The sequence below is a fragment of the Gossypium hirsutum genome, chromosome D09, assembly GCF_007990345.1.
Source record: "Gossypium hirsutum isolate 1008001.06 chromosome D09, Gossypium_hirsutum_v2.1, whole genome shotgun sequence".
Lineage (NCBI taxonomy): Eukaryota > Viridiplantae > Streptophyta > Magnoliopsida > Malvales > Malvaceae > Gossypium > Gossypium hirsutum.
This window is the reverse complement of record NC_053445.1, coordinates 19,716,569-19,724,304: the sequence shown is the minus strand read 5'-3', so window position 1 is coordinate 19,724,304 and position 7,736 is coordinate 19,716,569. Positions and strand designations below refer to the sequence as shown.

The window sequence follows — 7,736 nt, the reverse complement described above, 5'->3', positions numbered from 1 at the left end:
TTCCATAATAAAAGAAGTTCAAAAACAAGTTGAAAACGGAATTTTTCAAATTTTTAAAGATGTCAGTATTATGGATTCAATCTATTTTTAACCGGTTTAAAGGATTCTCGATTGGACAATTCCTAATAGAATAATCCCACTTACCAATTCATTCCGTTGAATCCATGGATCCAAATCTAATTTTTAGAACACTAGAGCTGTGATAAAATATAAAATCACTTTGGTAATGCATGAAATTACTTCAAAAAAAAGATGGTACTAATTAACAAGTACCCTAATTTTGTTTTTACATGAAGAAGAGAGGTGAATCTATGGATTGCCTTTCTTGTATCATCAATGAAGATGCAAAATTAGAAAAAAGAAAACCTAATCAAGCTCTTTATGCGGTTCCTTATTTGTATCTCTTGTCTTGCCATTTGTTCATCACTAACAAGCTTGTTATCACTCTGACATCATGAACATGAAACAAAAAAGGGGGCATTTCTTTGCTTTTTGGTTATTCCTTCTAACTGGTAGCAAAAAAACCCATCCAATCTCTTCAATTAATTCATTGTCGTAGGGTAGTGACTGAGTGATATGCCAAGGTTTGTTTGTATTTTGTGACGACACCTTAACTAGACAGTAGAGAGAGACAAGACCGCCTCAGCTGTTTCTCTGTTGAACCCAGTTTGAGAATTCTTGAAGAGTGTTCATGTCAGCTCTGTAATGCTTTTGTGTGAATTCAAGCAGCATAGGCCATGTAAAATCTGGATATACTCTGGGACTGTTCTGGCTCACCAACTCTGCTGGTGGGGTTACCACTTTATCCCCCTCTGGACACAAAAAGAAAGCCAGAGATTTTCTTGGCTTATGGCTGTTCACCACTGCTTGGTGCAAGCAACTTTTATATCTCCCATTTGACAGTGCCTGAAAAAACCCCACTAAGCTTAATCAACATCTACTACAGTGAAAGAATATGTATGGATTAACTGAAAAGGTATGTTACCATAAAGGTGTCGCCAATGTTAACGACAAATGCTTCGAAATTTGGGCTAATTGAATGCCATTCGTTGTCTACAAACACTTGAAGGCCACCAACTCTGTCTTGGTGAAGGATGGTTAAAGACGTTGGATCGCAATGAGGCCCTGTTCCTAAAGTGAGGTCTGGTTTTTGACAAGGGGGATAGTAGTTTAGTCTCATTATTGAATCATTTTTATCAAAAAACTCCCGGAAATGTGCTCTGCCTACGCCCAGACTAATGGCTAAAAGCTCCATTATCCCCAGAGAAAGCTTGCTCATCGCCTCGCAGTAGTCCTGGTAAACCCTCCTATAAACAAAAAGACTCAAGATTTCAGCATTCACAGGCATAATCTTGAATCACTTTAAAAATATCTATATCCGAATTTCTTACCCGAGTTGCCTCAATTCATTTCCCATTTTATTAACAAGGTAGTCTTCCACCATCTTGGATGAGTTGTTCTCGGCTGAATAGCGAAAAGAAAGTGTTTCCTTCCATGGGAGCTTGGTCGAGAACCTGCCAGTGAAGCTACTGGCATATCCACAGTGCTCACCAAGTTTTCTTTGAGCCCTTTGCTTTTGTCTAAGTGGCAATAGAAAGAAGTTATCCATGTACTTGTGGGCATCAGCCAAGAGTTTGCATCGACTCCATGATTAACTACAAGGAAGAAACCATGCTGCTGACATGCCTCGCTGATAAACCTTGAAGCTTCCATTGTAGCAACAGGGTCACCAGAAAGGAAGCCTCCTAGGTCAATGAGTGGTACTTGGAGTTCTGGTGCATTAGCGGAAGGCTTTTCGTCATCAGGCCATATAAATTCTTTTGGTATCTGGGATTCGAACTTGAGCACCGAGGCATCAAAAACCAGCTTTTTCTGCTCATCTTTTTTTTCATCTTTCGGATGGTGAGTCATGGAGGCTATGTTGGAGATGCAGTCGATGGCCATTGCATGAAGCGTAAATATGCTGAGGCCTAACAAAGATGGATATCTATATGAGTGGTTTTGAGAGTACTTAAAAGGGGATAAGAGATGAAGTTGAGACAGAGAAAGGAATAGGGAGTTATTGAAAAAGAAGAGGGAGAGGGCAGTGGGAGCATAAGTTTGAGATGTGAGATGAAAGAAAAGCCAAGGCCGCTCTCATTGGGGAAATCAGTGAACAAATATTGGAATCTTATAGGGCGCCTCTTTTCTCCTTCACTTCAATTTTTTTCTTTATCTTTTTATTTTTAATTTTTTTTTTTGCAAATAAGGGTTACTCAATAGAGAAAATTGCAGTGTTGGTGTTTTGTCATTTGGAAAATTAGGTAATATGCTACCATTTTTGTCACTCATGATTTGAAATTATTATTATTTATTGTATCTAAACAAACTCTTATTTAACTGAAAATTTGTTGACGTTTAAGGTTTATTTTGTTACAAATTAAAGGGCAGAGGCTTATTTGGGAATAAGTTAATGATTGAGGGCTTAACAGAATATTAGGTAAAAGGTTACGGGCTTATTTAGATGTAAAAATATAAGGGTTTGTTTAAATAAAAAGATACAGTATAGGGATTTTCATATTATTTTAATAATTATTAATCATTAGTGTTTTTATAAGGGTTATGAGGAAGTTTAAGGGTGAGCAAATATTGGTTCAACTTTAAAAGGTTGAATTTTTTTCGAACTCTAAATTTATCGAATCGAGTTACTTGATTTTTTAAATAAATTCTATTAAGTAATTTGATTTTCGAGATCGAGTCGTGTTGAATTTTGCAACTCGAATAACTTGAATAATAGATTGGTATAGACATCCTTTTGGTTTCTAACAATTTAAAAAATGAGCAAATTGGTCCCTCTGAACAAAATATTTTAAAAAATAAAAATATTTTCCAAAAGTTCAAAATAATTATAATAAATTCCAAATTTTCATAAAAAAGTATTCAAAAATTATAAACAATAAAATTTTAAAGAATATATAAAAATATTAAATTTTAAAAATAAAAATTCCAAAATAATAAAATGTGGACCTTAATAAATAGGGCTGAGCAAAACTCGAATCGATTAAAAAATCAGAAAAAAAATTTGAATTTCGAGTTCATCGAATCAAGTTATTCGAGTTATTCGAATTATTTGACTCAACTCGAATAAGTAATTTGAGTTTCGAGTTGAATTTTACAGTTCAAATAATTTGAATAATAGATTCGTGTAAATACCCTTTTGATCCTTGTCAAGTTTGAAAATGAGCAAATTGGTCTCTCTAAAAAAATTACAAAATAATTCAAAATAATTTTAAAAAATTCAAAATAATTTTAAAAATTCAAAATAATTATATAAATTCAAAAATTTATATTTTTAAAAAATCATAAAAATTTTAAAAAAATATAAAAAATATTTAAAGAAAGCTAGAAAATTAAAAATTTTCTAGAATAATAATTTTGAGGACCTAGATAAGTTAATTAATTATTCAAGTTTATCATACTAAAGTATTTTTTTTATTTTGCTTTGAAAAAGTTTTCAAATATAGGTGCTTTAACATGAAATTAGTTATATTGTAACAAGATTTTAATTTGACATTTTTAATTTTTTAATTTAACTCTAACAATTTCACTCGATTTGACTTGAATTTCATTTTACTCGACTCAATCCGAAAAAAATTCAAATTGAGTTATGATGATAAAATATGACTCGTGAACTCAATTAACTTGATATTTTTCACTCGATTCGACCAAACGCTCATCCCTATTAATAACTTTATTATTGATTCAAATTTATCATACTATAGTATCTTATTCTTTTTCCCTTATTTTGCTTTTAAAGAGTTTCTAAATATTTATAGCTTCAAATTTATGTTCTCTAACTTAAAATTAGTTATATTGTAACAAAATTTTAAATTGACATGTTTAATTTATTCAATTTCATACGATTCGATTCAACTCGACACAACTTGCATTTCATTTCATTTCATTTCACTCAATTAGAAAAAAAAATTCAAATCGAGTTAGGATGATAAAATAAAACTTTTCAGCTTGACTAACTCAACAAAATTTCACTCAATTCATCTCGTTTCAATCCAACATGACAACAACTTAAGAAACAAAAATAAATTGTCACTACACTAAAGGAACCATAGCGGGTAGAATATCTACATTTTTTGAATTATCCAAATTTGGAATTGCAAATATACCTAAAATTTTGAGTTCATTTATTTATCTACAAATTATCCGAGTATTACTATCCAAATCAAAATTTGATAAACACAACTATATGTTAGATCTTTGAATTTTCCAAAAACCAAATTCAAAAATTTCCAACAATGTTCATAACCAAATGGGAAAAATTCTAAATTCAAATATACTAAAATCCTTTATATATAAGTTTATGGATTGGTATTTGATACACTGATATTGTACCTTTTTTTACCACAAGCAACCTAAAAAAATTGTCATATGTCTCTTTTAAAAAAACATTTACTATACCTTTATAAGATATTTGTCAATCCCTGACTTTATGAAGTTTAAAAACTCCGCTGGCAGTATACTAAATATTTTCCCTAAGTCTATATTCAAAATTATAAGTATTTTGTAAGCAATGGATTTAAATATCCACATCCGTTATTCAAATAAGCATTGCGAATTCGAATAATGAATATGTAATGTATTTATTTGCATCTACTCCAAATTTGTAGCAAATAGTAATTTTAATATTATTATATAAAAAATGGATAATTGAATTATTAATCATTAGCTCTTGTTTCTTTTATGAAACTGTAATTCGAACTCGTGCTATTCTTAACAAAAATCATTACAAACTTGATTTCTAATCATTAATTGTTGTTAGCCAGATATTGTAATTAACAAATTAAATATTAATTTGAAAGTACCAAAATTAACAGGCATGTTATAACCATTATATGTTAATAATTTTAATATTAACTGTGAAATATTACGTATATGTTATTTACTTTATAATTAAATGTAATATTATTAAATTATCGAATATGTTTACTAAAAATTAAACATTTAATAAGTTAATAATTTCGTACCAAAAATAATATTTAGTAAGTTGTGTAAAACTATTTGAAAGAGGAAAAATATAATTATAAAAATTAGAATAAAAGAAAAGGGAATAGAAAAAAAAAAGAAAAGCACTAAATTTAGGGTTTTTTTTTTGTTTCAAATGAGAAATCAACAAATTTGTAGAGAAAGGATCAACCAAAGTGCCAAATTGGTCGAGCAATAAGAATTATTCTATGCTCCTTTGTGTTGTCTTGAAGGTGTAGAGTTGTTGTAACACTTTCTACCCAACCCGAATCATCAGATCTAAATATTGGATATTATAACACATAAACACTTAGAAAAAAAATTTCAACCGACGTAAAAGTATCTTATTTCATCTTGTACTATTCTTAAAAATGAAAGAGGATGTTTAACAATACATTATATCTTCAAAATAAGTATATGACATTACAATTTAAAACTTTGTTAAAGACGAACTTCTTATGGCATAGTGTACTAAGCGCCATATTCTTAAGGTGCCCTCTACATGCATAACATCGCAACTCAAATGGCTACATAGGCGCAATCCTGGCTTGGTCCCTCCTAGCGTACCCTATCTTAAAGCAAAACCTGTAACATAAACAAACACTTGTAAGTTCAAACGAACTTAGTGTGTTTTAACCCATATTACATTGAAGCATTTGTTTTTAAATTCCCCATTTTAAAGATTATGGATTTCCTTTCTGTATTTGGTGAATAATTTTTCTAATATCGGTGCATACATATACACCAATCTTCACACTTGACCATCCTACGCACAAATCTCACATTAGGCAGAATTTAAATTTCATCACTCAACGCGGATCTCATATTCTTCTTGGAGAACAATTACATTACTTAGAAAGATATTTATACAAATTTACTTTCAATGAACTCCCACACAGATAGATTTTGAGTACTTCTTTCAAACGAAACACATAGATGTTACTTTTGGCGGATTCTTATAATAACTGATCTTTTAAGGTGAACTTCTTATAGATCCTACCTTGATAGACTCTCATGATGAATTTGGTATCTATCAGGATACTAGTCAGATCTTGATTCAACCTAGAACACAACTTATTATGATGGATGATACATTGTATGTCATCCCACACCATCTTATTTCATATCACGAGAGTGCTTTGATTTGATGGACAACTTATACTTCAGATAACCTTTTTAAATACAGTGTGAAACACTTGGTGTATCAGCCCGTTTTTTAGTGGTGTCAGAAACAGTGGTTTAGGGACCACAAATCCAACGAGCGAGTTTGTAAATATTAAGTAATAATATTTACGAGTCAAATATGGTATTAAAATAAATGTTGAATTGGCAATTTACGCTATTTGAGAGAATAATTAGGTTCAAGTGGTCTGACCTTAAAGTCAAGTAGTTTTAAAAAATGAGGTAACGAGACCTCGTTTCTATAAATCGAGCCGTAAATATTTTATTAAATATTTACGGAGCGTTATTAAGGTTGTATTAAAGTTTCGTTAAGAAATTTTAATGTTTAGATGGTTAATTAAATAAAAAGAACTAAATCGTAAAAGGTGTAAAATCTAGTCACTATTGAATTACAATGATTTAATGGTTTAATCATTAAAAGTAGGAGGACTTGTATAGAAATTGGACAATATTAATTGTAAATGGATGGTTAAAGGTCTTTTAATTTGTTAAGTTATAAGATTATAATAAGGTTAATGTTGTAAATTAATAAAGATAAGTTAAAATAATAAATAAAACATGGTATCATCTTCCAAATAGGGTTATCATCGAAAATTGAAAAAGAAATAACCATTGGAGAAGCTTGTAAAGTTCGGTCAATGTCCCCTTTTGCATATAAGTTTAATTTGAGCTTATTTCTTGTAATTTTTACGTTTTTGAGATCATTGCAACTAGGTCTAGCTAACACGTACCTCTATTTTTTAAACTATTAAAGATTTTGAATGCTTCCATTGATGAATCTTTGTGATTCTAAATGTTAAATGATGAATTTGAGGTGTTAGTTTTTATTTATAAGTATTTTGTTAAGTGATTTTTAATGAATTTAATGATTAGGGATTGAAATGTGAAAATAGTAATGTCGAAACCATTTTTTTGAAATTTGAAAAACAGGTATCGATTTTGGAAAATGGAAATAGGAAGTCGCCACCGATCTTTTATTGTGGGGTGATCGGATCACCTTGAAAATAATTTTAGGTCTTCGAATTTTTGAGAAAACAGGTTCGGGAGTCGGTTACGCACGAGGAAGGGTTAGCACCCTTGTGACGCTCAAAATTGGTACCGATTTGATTGTTTAATGTCTTAATGTCAAAATTTTGAAAAGATTTTAAAATTTGATCCTTTTATTTTGAAGTTCAATTTGATTTTTAAAACTATGCATTTTGAGAAGGATGTCTGATTATTTGGGTCAAATGAGAAAATCAAAACCTAGTAAGTTAGGGTTCGATTTCACATAATTCCTAAATATCAAACATTGCCTTAAAATTCTCATCTCGAGAAAATAATACGTCATATTCAATGCGTTAGGACACAACGTGTCAAATTCCCGAGAATGAGCTTTTATTTTAAATTTTCTATGTTCGAATTGAAAAAAAGGGGTATCCGACTATTTAAAATCAAAAAGGAGAATTGAAGCCCAGTAAGTTAGGGTACAATCCTCTCGAGAATTTTTAAACACCAAGCTTTGTAGGAATTTTGAAATAAAACAATTATAATGG

The 7,736-nt window shown here is 30.3% G+C and overlaps 1 pseudogene; it reads right to left on the bottom strand.

The window, feature by feature from the left end:
- Positions 1 to 203: 203 nt before the first annotated feature.
- LOC107892087 (gibberellin 20 oxidase 1-like) lies at positions 204 to 2,142 on the bottom strand (annotated as a pseudogene).
- Between the last annotated feature and the right edge of the window lie 5,594 nt (positions 2,143 to 7,736).